This window comes from Pristiophorus japonicus, chromosome 1 (genome assembly GCF_044704955.1).
Source record: "Pristiophorus japonicus isolate sPriJap1 chromosome 1, sPriJap1.hap1, whole genome shotgun sequence".
Lineage (NCBI taxonomy): Eukaryota > Metazoa > Chordata > Chondrichthyes > Pristiophoridae > Pristiophorus > Pristiophorus japonicus.
Genome location: NC_091977.1, coordinates 82246201 through 82263330, shown reverse-complemented (window position 1 = coordinate 82263330; position 17130 = coordinate 82246201).

Below are 17130 nucleotides of genomic sequence, written 5' to 3'. Positions count from 1 at the left end.
CTGCTCAGCAGTTGTGGGCCCACTATCCACGGCCTTGTCAGGGACCTACTCGCCCCAGCGAAGACAACAACCAAGAGCTATGGGGAGCTCGTAACCCTAATACAAGAGCAACTAAAACCCAAAGAGAGCATCCTCACAGCCAGGCACCGGTTTTACACTCACCGGCGACCCGAAGGCCAAGAAATTGCTAAGTATGCTGCAGATTTAAGAAGGTTGGCTGCACCGTGTGATTTTGGCGACCACCTCATCAAAGCACTAAGGGACATATTTGTTATTGGAATCAGCCATGAGGGCCTCCTCCACAAACTGCTTTCTGCGGACACCACAGTCACCCTGCAGAACGCAATTAAAATGAGCCAGGCCTACATGATTTCGGTCAGCGACTCCAAACGAATGATCACCCACACCCATTACTTTAAACCAACGAGCGCAGTGAACAGAATGGCGACTTTCAAAGGCAGAAATGCTGCCCCGAGTCCCGCAAACCTGAGTCCGCCACATAGAGCCAACCAGCTAGCCCGGTGCTGGCGCTGTGGCGGAAACCACAGGGCCCACCAGTGCCGCTACAAAGACTATACCTGCAAAGGTTGCAACGCGAAAGGTCACCTTCAGAGAATGTGCAGAAAAAGCTTTACTCACCGCGTCGCTGAAGATGTAGCTGATCACCTGGGCTTCAACACTGATGAAGACGAAGCTGCTCAACTCCTAGAAGAAGAGTATGGAATTTATACCTGCTCCACCGAGAGTTCCCCGTGGAAGATGGAAGTGGACATCAACGGAGTTCCAGTTTCGATGGAGATCGACACAGGGGCAAGCCAGTCTTTGATGAGCCAGATGACCTTCGAAAAACTTTGAAACAATCCCACCGAATGACCAAAACTGTCCCCGATCCAGGCAAAGCTGCTCACCTACACTAAAGGCACCATCCCAGTCATTAGCAGCATGGACATCCAGGTCTCCCAGGCGGTGTGATGAACAAGCTCCCCTTGTGGATCGTTGCCGGCGATGGTCCAACGCTGCTGGAAAGAAGTTGAACGAAGCAGGTCCAAGTCGGTTGAAGCAACGACGGCCTCTGGGCCCCAGCGATCGACATCCCACGCAGCCCCAAACTTGGATCCAGCGCTGCACCTAGAAATCCTACCGTCCAGCTCGACTGCACGGCGACGACTGCACAACACCGTGGCGAGATCACCCAACCCGAAAGTCCAGACCTCACCTTCCAGGCCATGGCAGGACTCCGAGGGAAGAAGATCGGTGAAAAAGGTGGATTCCCGATGTCTGTGGCCGAACCTGGGAAGAAAAAGATCATCACAGCCTACCTCAAGGAGAGCGAGAAGATGGCGTCTGCACCACGAGGCGAAGAACCTAGAATCAAAATGGCCGCGACCAGACCACAAGGGGCAGCGTTGGAGAAGTGACATGTGGCACCGAGCGGCGAACCAGATTGGAAGGCCCCCTTAAAGGAGACCGGTAACCCAAAGAAATTAAAGGGACAGTTTCACTCTAGGCACAGTGGTGCCAAGGACTTTAAAGTTAAAAATGCAGTAAGCGAATGCAGGTATGCAAATATAGCGTTAAATTGTGATGCCGGATTAACTGATGAGAAAAATTTAATGAATGCTTATGAAAATGATGTTAGCAACAAGTTTGCACTGTTAAATGATGATGCTAGAAATTTTAATAGGATAAATATAACCCTGTATGGAGACACCGATACACAAGAAAGTGTTGTAAGTGCTAAATGTGACAATGTAAAGAAAGATAACTGTGTAGAATCGACTATGTATGATCGGAACCAATGTGTCATGTATGCAGAAAATAGACTGTTAAAGGACAGCGGATTCTACAGGTACAATGTAAATGCCAGATGCATCCCCCCATGGGAGACCCCCAGGTCCAACGGGTTACCTGACCATGTAGCCTGGGCTTTTGGGACAAATGTGATGCCCCAGGAAGGACTCACACACACCCAGTGAGAGCAAACCCACTGCAGGGACAACGGTCAATGGGCAGCACAGCCACCACCACTGGCAACCTGCCCCAGATTGGCCCTACATCTCCTGGCCACCAGGGCCAGCACAGGCCCGTACCCTCCAGCTTTCCTGGTGAACCCTGGGATGACCAGACTTCCACCACCAATGGAGGACAAGGAGCCCACAGAGTCCTGTGGCCCTGCCCACCACCAAACACCATCACTTACCCACGCTACAGTGTATATACCCTACCCACTGCACTGGCTCCACCACTGAGGAATCTTCCAACAGTGACACCCACATGGTCTGTGTGTGAGGGGGAGGAGGGGAATGTATGAGGCCAGCCTGAAGTACAGGGATCACACCTGCCACTCACACAATCTTCACCACAACCTCCCACAGCCCACTACTGATCACCTTCCCAGGTCATGGCAATAAGGTCTTGGGAAAGGCTTAGGGGGGAGTGTTGTTATATATGCATGCCAATGATGTAATGATGTACTGTAACACTAGACCTGAATGTACCTTCACCCTGTGTATACCTTACCTGTACACCAGAGGGTGCTGCTGCTGGAGACCTAAGGGTCACCTGTATACTGCTGGTAACCAAGTATAAAAAGGAGCTCACATCTTGGTGTCCTCACTCTAGGAGCTGCAATAAAGGACTACAGTTCAAGTGCCATATCCCTGCCTCGTGGAGTCATTAACAGAGTGCCTACATACACAATAGACATGGTCTATAACGTCATCATAAGGCGCCAGGTGGGGCGACTGGGTAGGAAACCTCGTAACGGGGTGTGTTTCGTCACTGAAACCAAAAACAAAATGGCGGGTGCTCATTGTAGAAATAAAATCGTGAGCAGTCTCTCGGAGGTTATTGGAGTCATCCAAGAGGACAATATAGTTACTCCAAATGCTTGGATGCGATAGTATCCCAAGTGAATGCGAAATGGACTAAACTTAAAGAAGCAGGATAAAAACTGGTTTACACAACTCACTTCTGTGTGAAACGCGCAGACTTAAGAAACAAACAAGATAAAGAGCACATTCAGAGACTGAACTCCAAGTCAGTCAACATCTTCACTAAGGCGTACGAAAGCATGGGCCTTACACTAAATATCCGTAAGACAAAGGTCCTCCACCAACCTGACCCCACCACATAGCACTGCCCCCCCAGTCATCAAGGCACGGCCCTGGACAATGTGGACCACTACCCATACCTCGGGAGTCTATTATCAGCAAGAGCAGACATCGACGACGAGGTTCAACACCGCCTCCAGTGCACCACGCAACCTTCGGCCGCCTGAGGAAGTGAGTGTTCAAAAATCATGCCCTCAAATCTGCTGTAGTGATATCCACCCTCCTGTATGGCTCGGAGACGTGGACCATATACAGTAGACATCTCAAATCGCTGGAGAAGTACCAACAACGATGTCTCCGCAACATCCTGCAAATCCCCTGGGAGGATAGACGCACCAACGTTAGCGTCCTCGATCAGACCAACATCCCCAGCATCGAAGCACTGACCACGCTCAACCAGCTCCGCTGGGCAGGCCACATTGTTCACATGCCTGACACACGACTCCAAAAGCAAGCGTTCTACTCGGAACTCCTATACAGCAAGCGAGCCAAAGGTGGGCAGAGGAAATGTTTCAAGGACACCCTCAAAGCCTCCTTGATAAAATGCAACATCCCCACCGACACATGGGAGTCCCTGGCCAAAGACCGCCATAAGTGGAGGAAGAGCATCCAGGAGGGCGCTGAGCACCTCGAGTCCTGTCGGCGAGAGCATGCAGAAAACAAACACAGGCAGCGGAAGGAGCGTGTAGCAAACCAGTCCTACCCACCCTTTCCTTCAACGACTGTCTGTCCCACCTGTGACAGAGACTGTAATTCCCATTTTGGACTGTTCAGTCACCTAAGAACTCACTTTTAGAGTGGAAGCAAGTCTTCCTCGATTTCGAGGGACTCCCTGTGATGATGATGATGAGTTACACTTGGTCGTGCTCTTTTTCTCATCTTTAGTGTGAGCTGATGGAAGTTGGAGAAGAAAAATAAAGGCTTGGATTTATTTTGCGCCTTTATATAGGAGAAATTTAGAACTCAGCAGAGGAGGACAAAGGGTTTGATATGGGCAGGGAAAATAGAGTACAAGAGGAAGCTTGCAGGGAACATTAAGATGGACTGCAAAAGTTTCGATAGATATGTAAAGAGAAAAAGGTTAGTAAAGACAAACGTAGGTCCCCTGCAGTCAGAATCAGGGGAAGTCATAATGGGGAACAAAGAAATGGCAGACCAATTGAACAAGTACTTTGGTTCAGTATTCACTAAGGAGGACACAAACAGCCTTCTGGATATGAAAGGGGTCAGAGGGTCTAGTAAGAAGGAGGAACTGAGGGAAATCCTTATTAGTCGGGAAATTGTGTTGGGGAAATTGATGGGATTGAAGGCCGATAAATCCCCAGGGCCTGATGGACTGCATCCCAGAGCACTTAAGGAGGTGGCCTTGGAAATAGCGGATGCATTGACAGTCATTTTCCAACATTCCATAGACTCTGGATCAGTTCCTATCGAGTGGAGGGTAGCCAATGTAACCCCACTTTTTAAAAAAGGAGGGAGAGAGAAAACAGGGAATTATAGACCGGTCAGCCTGACATCAGTAATGGGTAAAATGATGGAATCAATTATTAAGGATGTCATAGCAGTGCATTTGGAAAGAGGTGACATGATGGGTCCAAGTCAACATGGATTTGTGAAAGGGAAGTCAAGCTTGACAAATCTCCTGGAGTTTTTTGAGGGTGTTTCCAGTAGAGTGGACAAGGGAGAACCAGTTGATGTGGTATATTTGGACTTTCAGAAGGCTTTCGACAAGGTCCCACACAAGAGATTAATGTGCAAAGTTAAAGCACATGGGATTGGGGGTAGTGTGCTGACATGGATTGAGAACTGGTTGTCAGACAGGAAGCAAAGAGTAGGAGTAAATGGGTACTTTTCAGAATGGCAGGCAGTGACTAGTGGGGGACCGCAAGGTTCTGTGCTGGGGCCCCAGCTGTTTACATTGTACATTAATGATTTGGACGAGGGGATTAAATGTAGTATCTCCAAATTTGCAGATGACACTAAGTTGGGTGGCAGTGTGAGCTGCGAGGAGGATGCTATGAGGCTGCAGAGTGACTTGGATAGGTTAGGTGAGTGGGCAAATGCATGGCAGATGAAGTATAATGTGGATAAATGTGAGGTTATCCACTTTGGTGGTAAAAACAGAGAGACAGACTATTATCTGAATGGTGACAGATTAGGAAAAGGGGAGGTGCAACGAGACCTGGGTGTCATGGTACATCAGTCATTGAAGGTTGGCATGCAGGTACAGCAGGCGGTTAAGAAAGCAAATGGCATGTTGGCCTTCATAGCGAGGGGATTTGAGTACAGGGGCAGGGAAGTGTTGCTACAGTTGTACAGGGCCTTGGTGAGGCCACACCTGGAGTATTGTGTACAGTTTTGGTCTCCTAACTTGAGGAAGGACATTCTTGCTATTGAGGGACTGCAGCGAAGGTTCACCAGACTGATTCCCGGGATGGCGGGACTGACATATCAAGAAAGACTGGATCAACTGGGCTTGTATTCACTGGAGTTCAGAAGAATGAGAGGGAATCTCATAGAATCGTTTAAAATTCTGATGGGTTTAGACAGGTTAGATGCAGGAAGAATGTTCCCAATGTTGGGGAAGTCCAGAACCAGGGGTCACAGTCTAAGGATAAGGGGTAAGCCATTTAGGACCGAGATGAGGAGAAACTTCTTCACCCAGAGAGTGGTGAACCTATGGAATTCTCTACCACAGAAAGTTGTTGAGGCCAATTCACCAAATATATTCAAAAAGGAATTAGATGTAGTCCTTACTACTAGGGGGATCAAGGGGTATGGCGAGAAAGCAGGAATGGGGTACTGAGGTTGCATGTTCAGCCATGAACTCATTGAATGGCGGTGCAGGCTCGAAGGGCCGAATGGCCTACTCCTGCACCTATTTTCTATGTTTCTATGTTTCATAATCACTGGAAGTCCCAAAGCGCTTTACAGCATCGAAGTACTTTTTATTTTGAAGTGTAGTCACTGTTGTAATGTAGGAAATGTGGTATCCAATTTGAGCTCAGCAAGTTCCCACAAACAGTAATATGATAATGACCAGATAATCTGTTTTTGTTATGTTGATTAAAGGATAAATATTGGCCGGGACACCGGGGATAACTCTCCTGCTCTTCTTCGAAATAGTGCCAAGGGATCTTTTACATTCACCTGAGAGAGCAGACGGAGCCTCAGTATAACGTCTCATCTGAAAGACAGCACCTCCAACAGTGCAACACTCCCTCAGTGTCAGCCTAAATTTTTGTGCTCAAGTCTCTGGAGTGGGATTTGAACCCACATTCTTCTGATTCAGAGGTGAGGGTATTACCAACTGAGCCACTGGCTGACAAGAAGCTCAAAATGTAGGTTGAATTAGCTTAATTATTTGAAACCCATTCAATTAACATCAATAATTGTAGTGCAAACAATACAGAAGTTGCACAATCACAGATGATGAATGAACAAAGTAACTTAAAACAATAGTTTGACAAGTTGAAATTGTGTTGGTTTAATAAAAGTGAACATTATAGTTGCGTTTTTCAGGATTTATCTGTCCAGCTGAACAAAGGACAACGTTATATATTCTCTTTAGTCTTGTGGCCACAACACTAAAGCTTATCGAGGTACAACTTAGTGTGAAACAGTTTCTGGTACATTTGTCTTAGTCAATAAAATGCAAAAAAAGGGGATTTATTCTCACTAATCTTGTGACTGATAATAGTGTCATAAAATCTGTGAAACAAGACAAATTAATTAGTAAATGTGTTGTATTAATTATTTTAACATCCACAATTTTGTGGTTGTGTTTTTTCTCTCCAACTGAACCATCTCTTTTAAATTAGTTGATGACGATGGATTTATTTGCCACAATAATCTAATGAGATCAAAATTGTAGTAGTTTAAGGTTAAACATACTACTACTGCTAAATTCCCATCTATCAGCTCAGTAGTGATGATGAGGCTGAATTTGGTTTCAGAGGTCTAGAATTCGCCAAGTGTATGTCCATTATTCCTTGGCTACTCTCACTTGGTTTTGTATGCCAATCCATGGCAAGGTCCCGGGGTGTGGCACTTGGAGCCACTAGTGAGAGCTGGATGAATCATCAGGATCAATTGTTGTTAAAGCCATCCTTCTGAGTGTGGTTGTTTACCATGCAGAGGTGCTATCTTTAGGGTTCACTCCACACACTCTAAAGTTCAACATAATTCAGCTAAATCTTAGAAGATTACTAAGGTGAGGATTTTAAGGTGACAAAGAGTTCAAGAAGAGAGCAAAGAAGAAGATTGCCAAGCAGTAGGTTGATGACAGGCAACTTGGCAAACCCCGAACTATTGTATTATTGAAAATGATTGAACTGTTTAACACTTCTACCTACCTGAAGAGGTATTATCTTTCACAATTAAAAATCAAAGTTAGATACTAAAACTGAAAACATGTTAGTGCTACTTTTGGTCAGAAACATGGTTAAATCCAGAGAATGGAAATTAATTTAATTAATTTGGAAGGGGGAGGTGCACCAGGTTGAAGCATTAGAGAGGAGATACATTGGGAAACAGTGATCACAATATCATTAGGTTTAGAGTAGTTATGAAAAAGAACAAGGAACAATCAAATATGAAAATACTCAAGTAAAGGTGAGCTAATTTCAGTGAGTTGAAAAGGAATTGGAATCAAAGATTGGCAGGTAAAACAGTAAAAGAGCAACAAAAGCATTCAAAGAGAAAACACAGTCCCATGAGGGGGAAAGGAAGGACACTAGAGCTCCCTGAATGACTAAAGATAGATATTAAAATGAAACAGGAAAAGGCTTATGATAAATGTCAGGTTCCATCATTCAGTTCATAATTCCAAGCTGAATACAAAAAGTACAAGGAAGACTGAATAAGGAAATAAAAGAGATGGAGTGTAAAATAATAGATTATTGGTTAAATACAAAGGAACCCAAAAGTCTTTTATAAACATGTAAATAGTAAAAGGGTAGTCACCCTTGCAGCCGATTAGGGTCCAAAAAGGAAATCTTATGGCTGCAGAAGGCATGTCTGACCTACTAAATGAGTACTTTGCATTTAGTAGAGGATGTTGCCAATGTCACAATAAAGGAAGAAGTAGTAGAGAAATTGGATAGGATAAAAATAGATAAAGAAGTACTTACAAGGTTGGCAGCACTCAAAGTAGAAAAGTCACCTGGTCCAGATGGGATCCATCCTAGGTTGTTAAGGGAAGTAAGAGTGGAAATTGCAGAGGCTCTGGCCACAATTTTCCAATCCTCCTTCGATATGGGAATGGTACGAAAGGATTGGAGGATTGCAAATGTTACACCCTTGTTCAAAATGGGGGAAAGGCATAAACCCAGTAACTACAGGCCAGTCAACCTAACATTTAGAGACATAATCTTGGTCAAAACTAATTGGCACTTGGAAAAATATTGGTTAATAAATGAAAGCCAGCATGATTTATTAAAGACAAATCATGTTTGACTAAATTGATTGAGTTCTTTGATGAAATAACAGAGGGTGTTGATGAGGTCAAGTGCACTTGATGTTGTGTATATCGACTTTCAAAAGCCATTTGATAAAGTATCATATAATGAACTTGTTAGCAAAATTGAATCCCAAGGGATTAAAAGAGCAGTTTCTGTATGGATATAAAATTGGCTAAGGGACAGAAAGCAGAGAGTAGTGATGAACAGTTACTTTTTTCGGGAAGTTGGTATTAGGAGCAACGTTTCCGCTAAGCTGCGCGACCGCACAGCGGTCTGGAGGTCTCGTGCAGGTTCCGGCTTTTATATGGGAGAAACCACGCATGCGTGAGAATTTAAATGGACCGAGCACCAAAAAAATGAAAGAACTTTGATTAGAACCACTGCTCTTTTTGATATATATTAATGACCTGGACTTGGATATACAGGGCATAATTTCAAAGTTTGTAGATGACACAAAACTCGGAAATGTAGTAAACAATGAGAAGGATAGTAACAGATTTCAGGATGACATAGACTGGTGAAATGGGCAAAAACATGGCAGGTGAAATTTAACGCAGAGAAATATGAAGTGATTCAATTTGGTAGGAAGAATGAGAAGAGACAATATAAACTAAATGGTACAATTTTAAAGGGAGTGCAGGGACAGAAAGAACTGTGGGTGTATGTACACAAGTCTGGGAAGTTGGCAGGACAAGTTGAGAAGGCTGTTAAAAAGGCATAGGGGATCCTTGGTTTTATAAACAGAGTACAAAAGCAAGGAAGTTATGCTAAACCATTATCTCTCTCTCTCTTAGGCAGTCCCTCGGATTCAAGGATGACTTGCTTCCACACTAATATGAGTTCTCAGGTGACTAATGAGACCAATGCGGGACCTGCAGTCTCTGTCACAGTTGGGGCAGATGATGGTTGAAGGGACGGGTGGGTGGGGTGCTTGGGTTGTCATGCACTCCTTCCGCTGTTTGCACTTGGCTTTCACGTGCTCCCGGCGAGAAGACTTGAGGTGTTCGGCGCCTTCCCGGATGCTTCTCCTCCATTTTGTGCGGTCTTGGGCCAGGGATTCCCAAGCGTTGGTGGGGATGTTGCACTTTTTCAAGAAGGTTTTGAGGGTGTCCTTGAAGCATTTCCTCTGCCCACCTGGGGCTTGCTTGCCGTGTTGGAGCTCTGAGTAGAGCGCTTGTTTTGGGAGTCTAGTATCGGGCATGAGGACGATGTGGCCCTCCATTGGAGCTGATCGAGCGTGGTCAATGCTTCGATGCTGGGGATGTTGGCCTGAGCGAGAACACTGATGCCTATCCTGCCAATGGATTTGCAGAAAACACTGGTTAGGCCACAGACGGAGTATTCTGGGTACCACACTTTAGGAAGATTGTCAAGGCTTTAGAGAGGGTGCAAAGGAGATTGACTAGAATGATACCAAGGATGACAGACTTCAGTTACGTGGAGAGACTAAAGAAACTGAGGTTGTTCTCCTTAGAGCAGAGATGGTTAAGAAGAGATTTGATAGAGATGTTCAAAATCATGAAGGGCAGAAGGGTCAGCAACCAGAGGACACCGATTTGAGGAAATTGACAAAAGAGCCACAGGTGACATGAGGGGAAAAAAAAGTTATGATCTGGAATGCACTACCTGAAAGGGTGGTGGAAGCTGATTCAATAATCATTTTCAAAAGGGAATTGGATAAATACTTGAAATGGAAATATATGCTGGGCTATGGGGAAAGGGCAGGGGAGTAGTACTAATTGGGAGTAGTACTAATTGGAGTAGTACTAATTGAGAGTAGTACTAATTGGGGTAGCTCTTTCAAAGAGCCGACACAGGCACGGTGGGCCGAATGGCTTCCTTTCATGTTATATCATTCTATGATTCTATAAAAGAGTATCGAATTTTCAGAAAAGATAGAGTGGATAGAAAAGGAGATGGTAGCCTGGTATATTAGATATATCTGGGACATAAATAAAATTGCTCATTTAGAGGGGGTGAGTTACAAATGAACTACTATGGCTAGACATCTCAGATAAGAAAAGAAAATCTGAGTTTACACTAGAAATATGCACCAGACCTCCAGATCAGCATACGCAAGTACATAATTTGATCGACAAAGGTAGGCTGTGAAAACAGGAAAGTTAACTTAATGAGAGACCAAATATCCAAATATAAACTTGTTATATATGTGAACTTGTATTTACTCTGTACAGCCACCAGAGGGCTCATCTCCTAGAGTCCCAAGGGATCGCATAATCCCTTGGGAGCACAGGTATTTAAGGAGGCCTCATAGGTTGGAGAGGCACTCTGGAGACCTGCAATAAAAGACCAAGGTCACACGTTACTTTGAGCTCACAGTGTTCAGTCTGACTCTTTCTCCATACATAACAACTGGCGACGAAATACAGATAGCGAACCCAAAGATGCAGAAAACAGTGGGCACCCTGGAGAAATGCTCAGAGGGAGATGATTGGGAAACCTTCGTGGAGCAACTCGACCAATACTTTGTAGCCAACGAGCTAGATGGAGAAGGGAATGCTGCCAAATGAAGGGCGATCCTCCTCACCATCTGTGGGGCACCAACGTAAGACCTCATAAAAATCTGCTTATTCCAGCGAAACCCATGGAAAAAACGATGATTTGTGTACACTGGTCCGAGAGCATTTGAACCCAAAGGAAAGCGTTCTGATGGCGAGGTACCGGTTCTAAATCTACAAAAGGTCTGAAGGCCAGGAAATGGTGAGTTATGTCACCGAACTAAGAAGCCTTGCAGGACATTGCGAATTTGAAGGACATTTGGAGCACATGCTCAGAGACTTTTTTGTACTTGGCATTGGTCACGAAATCATACTTCGCAAACTTTTGGCTGTAGACACCCCAACCTTGAGAAAGGCCATGGCGATAGCCCAGGCATTCATTGCCACCAGTGACATACTAAGCAAATCTCTCAGCACACAAGTGCTGCTACAAGTACTGCGAACAAAGTGATGATGCTTTCAAATCGCAACATACAGGACAGATCACACTTGCCTGCAGCTGCACGTCCACAGATGTCTCAGAGTCCATCATCAAGGGTGATGAATGCAAGGCCATTAACACTTTGTTGGCGCTGCGGGGTGATCATCGTTTCCATTCATGCCGATTCAAAGGGCTGTGGAACAATGGGACACTCCAACATATGTGCAGGAGAGCTGCAAATCCTGTTAAACCTGAAAACAACCATGTTGCAGAGGAGGACAGATCCACGGAGGATCACGACGAACCAGAGCCTCAGACTAAGGAGGCAGAGGTACATGGGGTGCACACATTCACCACGAATTGTCCCCCGATAATGCTGAATGTTGAACTAAATGGACTCCCGGTGTCAATGGAGCTGGACACGGGCGCGAGCCAGTCCATCGTGTGCAAAAAGACTTTCGAGAAATTGTGGTGCTGCAAGGCCTCAAGGCCAGTCTTAACTCCAATTCACACGAAACTAAGAACTTACACAAAGGAACTGATTCCCGTAATCGGCAATGGTACCATAAAGGTCTCCTACGATGGAGCGGTGCACAAGCTACCACTCTGGGTGGTACCGGGCGATGGTCGCACGCTGCTCGGCAGCAGCTGGCTGGGAAAGATACGCTGGAACTGGGACGATGTCCGAGCGCTGTCGCCCACTGATGAAACTTTGTCTGCTCAGGTCTTAAACAAGTTCCCTTCGCTTTTCGAACCAGGCATCGGGAAATTCCAAGGAGCAAAAGTGCAGATCCACCTAATTCCGGGGGCACGACCATCCATCACACGGTGAGAGCAGTACCGTACATGATGAGAGAAAGGGTAGAGATCGAGCTACACCGGTTGCAAAGAGAGGGCATCACCTCACCGATCGGGTTCAATGAGTGGGCCAGTCCTCTTGTCCCAATTCTCAAGGGAGATGACACCATCAGAATCTGTGGTGATTACAAAGTAACTATCAATTGTTTCTCCCTGCAGGACCAATACCCACTACCAAAGGCCAACGACCACTTTGCAACGCTGGCGGGAGAAAAGACATTCATGAAGCTGGATTTGACTTCAGCCTACATGATGCAGGAACTGGAGGAATCATCGAAGGGCCTCACCTGCATCAGCACGCACAAAGGTCTTTTAATTTCTGATAGATGCCCATTTGGAATTCGATCAGCGGCGGCGATATTCCAGAGAAACATGGAAAGCTTACTGAAGTCAGTCCCGCACACCATGGTCTTCCTCGACGACATCTTGGTTACAAGTCGGGACACAGTCGAGCATCTGCAGAACCTGGAGGAGGTTCTTAGTCGACTCAAAAGCGTAGGGCTCAGGTTAAACCGCTCGAAGTGCGTTTTCCTGGCACCTGAAGTGGAGTTCCCGGGGAGGAGAATCACAGCGGATGGCATCAGTCCCACCGATTCGAAGACGGGGGCAATCGAGAACGCACCAAGGTCACAGAACGTGACAGAGTTGGAGTCATTTCTAGGACTCCTGAACTACTTTGGTAACTTCTTACCGGGTCTCAGCACACTGTTAGAACCACTGCATGTCTTACTATGTAAAGGGGACGAATGGGTTTGGGGCAAAAGCCAAACAAATGCCTTTGTAAAAGCGAGAAAATTGTTATGCTCAAACAAATTGCTTGTGTTGTATGATTCATGTAAGCGTTTGGTACTAACATGTGATGCATCGTCATATGGCGTCGGGTGTGTATTGCAACAAGCTAATGATTTTGGGAAATTGCAACCGGTTGCTTATGCATCCAGGAGTCTGTCTAAGGCTGAGAGAGTCTACAGCATGATTGAAAAAGAAGTGTTAGCGTGTGTCTATGTGGTAAAGAAAATGCATCAATATCTGTTTGGGCTAAAATTCGAATTGGAAACTGACCATGAGCCACTCATATCCCTGTTTTCCGAGAGTAAGGGGATAAATACTAATGCTTCGGCCCACATCCAGAGATGGGCGCTCACGTTGTCCGCATACAACTATGCCATCCGCCACAGGCCAGGCACAGAAAACTGCGCCGATGCTCTCAGTAGGCTGCCATTGCCCACCACGGGGGTGGAAATGGCACAGCCCGTAGATCTAGCCATGGTTATGGAAGCATTTGAGAGGGAGCAATCACCCGTCACTGCCCGGCAGGTCAAAACCTGGACGACCCAGGACCCTCTATTGTCCCTAGTCAAAAACTGTGTGCTTCACGGGAGCTGGTCCAGTATCCCACTGGAAATGCAGGAAGAGTTAAAACTGTTTCAGCGGCGCAAAGCTGAAATGTCTATACAGGCAGATTGCCTTCTGTGGGGCAATCGAGTAGTGGTTCCTACGAAAGGCAGAGACACCTTCATCAGTGAACTCCACAGTACCCACCCAGGCATCGTAATGATGAAAGTGATAGCCAAATCTCACGTGTGGTGGGATTCACAGATGTAATACATGCTCGCAGTTAAGCAATGCACCAAGTTTATAGTATTAGCCCTCCAAACCGTGGTCTAGGGTACATGTCGACTATGCAGGCCTGTTCTTGGATAAAATGTTGTTCCTTGTGGTTGTAGATGCGTACTCCAAATGGATTGAATGTGATATATTGTCGGCTAGCACGTCCGCTGCCACTACTGAAAGCCTGTGGGCCATGTTTGCCACACACGGCCTACCCAATGTCCTGGTGAGCGACAATGGGCCATGTTTTATCAGTGCTGAGTTCAAAGAATTCATAACCTGCAATGGGATCAAACATGTCACATCTGCCCCGTTTAAACCAGCGTCCAATGGTCAGGCAGAGAGAGCAGTGCAAACCATCATGCAGGGCTTGAAGAGGGTAATGGAAGGCTCACTGCAGACTCACCATTCCCGAGTCCTGCTTAGTTACCGCACGAGACCCCATTCGCTCACTGGGATCCCACCTGCTGAACTGCTCATCAAAAGGGCACTTAAGACAAGGCTCTTGTTAGTTCACCCTGATCTACATGAACAGGTTAGAGCTGGCGGCTGCAACAGAGTGCATACCATGATAGCGCAAATGTGTCACGCGAGATTGAAGTCAATGAACCTGTATTGAATTATGGACAAGGTCAACTGGATCAACTGGGCTTGTATTCACTGGAGTTCAGAAGAATGAGAGGGGATCTCATAGAAACATTTAAAATTCTGATGGGTTTAGACAGGTTAGATGCAGGAAGAATGTTCCCAATGTTGGGGAAGTCCAGAACCAGGGGTCACAGTCTCAGGATAAGGGGTAAGCCATTTAAGACCGAGATGAGGAGAAACTTCTTCACCCAGAGAGTGGTGAACCTGTGGAATTCTCTACCACAGAAAGTTGTTGAGGCCAATTCACTAAATATATTCAAAAAGGAGTTAGATGTAGTCCTTACTACTAGGGATCAAGGGGTATGGCGAGAAAGCAGGAATGGGGTACTGAAGTTGCATGTTCAGCCATGAACTCATTGAATGGCGATGTAGGCTCGAAGGGCCGAATGGCCTACTCCTGCACCTATTTTCTATGTTTCTATGTTTCTATGTCCCAATGGCTTCCTGGCACTGCCGTGGGCAAAGAGGGGAGCAGGGTGTTTCGGGTCAAACTTTCAAATGGACTCATTCACTGGAAACACTTGGACCAAATCAAACTCAGATTCACGAACTATCCTGAGCAACCCACCTTGGACCCTACCTTCTTTGACCTCCTAACATACACACCAGTGGCAACCGACACTGCGGTTGGCCACAAAGTAGAACCCATAATCCACAGCAGCCCAGCAGGCAGCCCAGCAAGGCCAGTTGCACAGCAGCCCAGCGAGGGCCCAACAGTTGATTCATCAATACCAGCTTTCACACCAAAATGAGCAACCAGAGCAAGAAGGGCCCCAGATTCGACTCACCTTGTAAATAGTTACACTGTTGACTTGGGGGGGGGGGGGAGTCTTGTTATGTATGTAAACTTGTATATACTCTGTACAGCCACCAGAGGGCTCATCCCCTGGAGTCCCAAGGGATCCCATAATCCCTTGGGAGCACAGGTATTTAAGGAGGCCTCACAGATTGGCGAGGCACTCTGGAGACCTGCAATAACAGACTAAGGTCACACTTTACTTTAAGCTCACAGTGTTCAGTCTGACTCTTTCTCCATACATAACAAAACTGAGAAAACCCAAGTGATTTACAGTCAGAATTAGTAAGTGTAATGTCTGACTGCTTCATGTCACAATACATGAAGGAAGCCATGAGATGCAGTGTTCATCTTGACCTCCTATTCATTAATGAGTCAAACATTACACAGGAAATGGAAGTTATAATCCCTGGGGAATAGTACAGTAGCATACTGGTTATGTTACTGGACTAGTAATCCAGAGCCCTGGACTAATGATCTGGAGACATGAGTTCAAATCCTACCACAGCAGCTGGGGAATTTAAATTCAGTTAATTGAATAAATCTGGAATAATTCATATCAGTAATGGTGATGATGAAACTATACCGGATTGTCAGTAAAACCCATCTGGTTCACTACTGTCCTTTAGGGGAAGAAAATCTGATGTCCTTACCCAGTCTGGTCTATATATGACTCCAGAACTACAGCAATGTGGTTGACTCTTAACTGCCCTCTGAGATGACTTAGCAAGCCATGAAGAAGGCAGCTCACTTCTCAAGGGCAATTAGGAATGGACAATAAATGCTGGTTTTTCCAGTGACATCCACATCCTTTGAATAAATTTTTAAAAATAGTGACCACAGAATGATCAAGTGTAGCATAATCTGGGACAAGATATACCTAAGACCAGGGGGTTGAATTTTAGTGGGGGGGTTCGGAATCTCCTGATCATCTGCCTAACTTCAGTAGAAGAATCATTGAAACCCTGTAGAAATGGTATATATGGACTTTATGTCATTTCTCTGGGGTTTCTACAGATATTGCACTAAGCTCATGGCAGACGATCAGAGGAACACCAAGGGAATTAATGGCACAGTTGTCAAGTACATAACATTAAAAGGGCTGAATTTAAATAAATAAAGGAACAACTAAATCAAATGGTTCAGGATAGGTTGCTCAATAAGATCTCAAATGGAATACCTTTAAAGGTATATTGCTGAGCATGCAGGATAAGTACATTCCAAAAAATTGAGAAGCTCACACTGAACAAAGGTGACCCTAAAAGGATTAGCAAACAAATTAAAAGTGAAATAAAGGGAAACATGACCCTGACAAATCCTGTAGAGAGGGTAAGGGGTTCAAAAGGATGAATATAAGAAAATGCAGACTTACATTAAAAAGGTGATCAGAAGCTCAAAGAGGAACTTTGAAAACACATAGTCGACACTAAATACAGTACTACAACAGGAAGAAGACAGTCAGATAAGAGGTGAAAACCTTAAAAGATGCAAACAGGCTTGAAACTAAGGATAAAAACAAAAGAGTAGTTATTCTGAATGATTACTTCTTCCAAGTATTCAAATGGGAAAATATGAGCAACAGCCCTCCGCAAAGAGATACCCAAGCAAAATCAATGACATATAAATGAGATGGAAGTCCTCGGCATGCTAAAAGGACTTAAAACAAAAAATTCCCACGGATAAATGGTCCTTATTCCAGAGT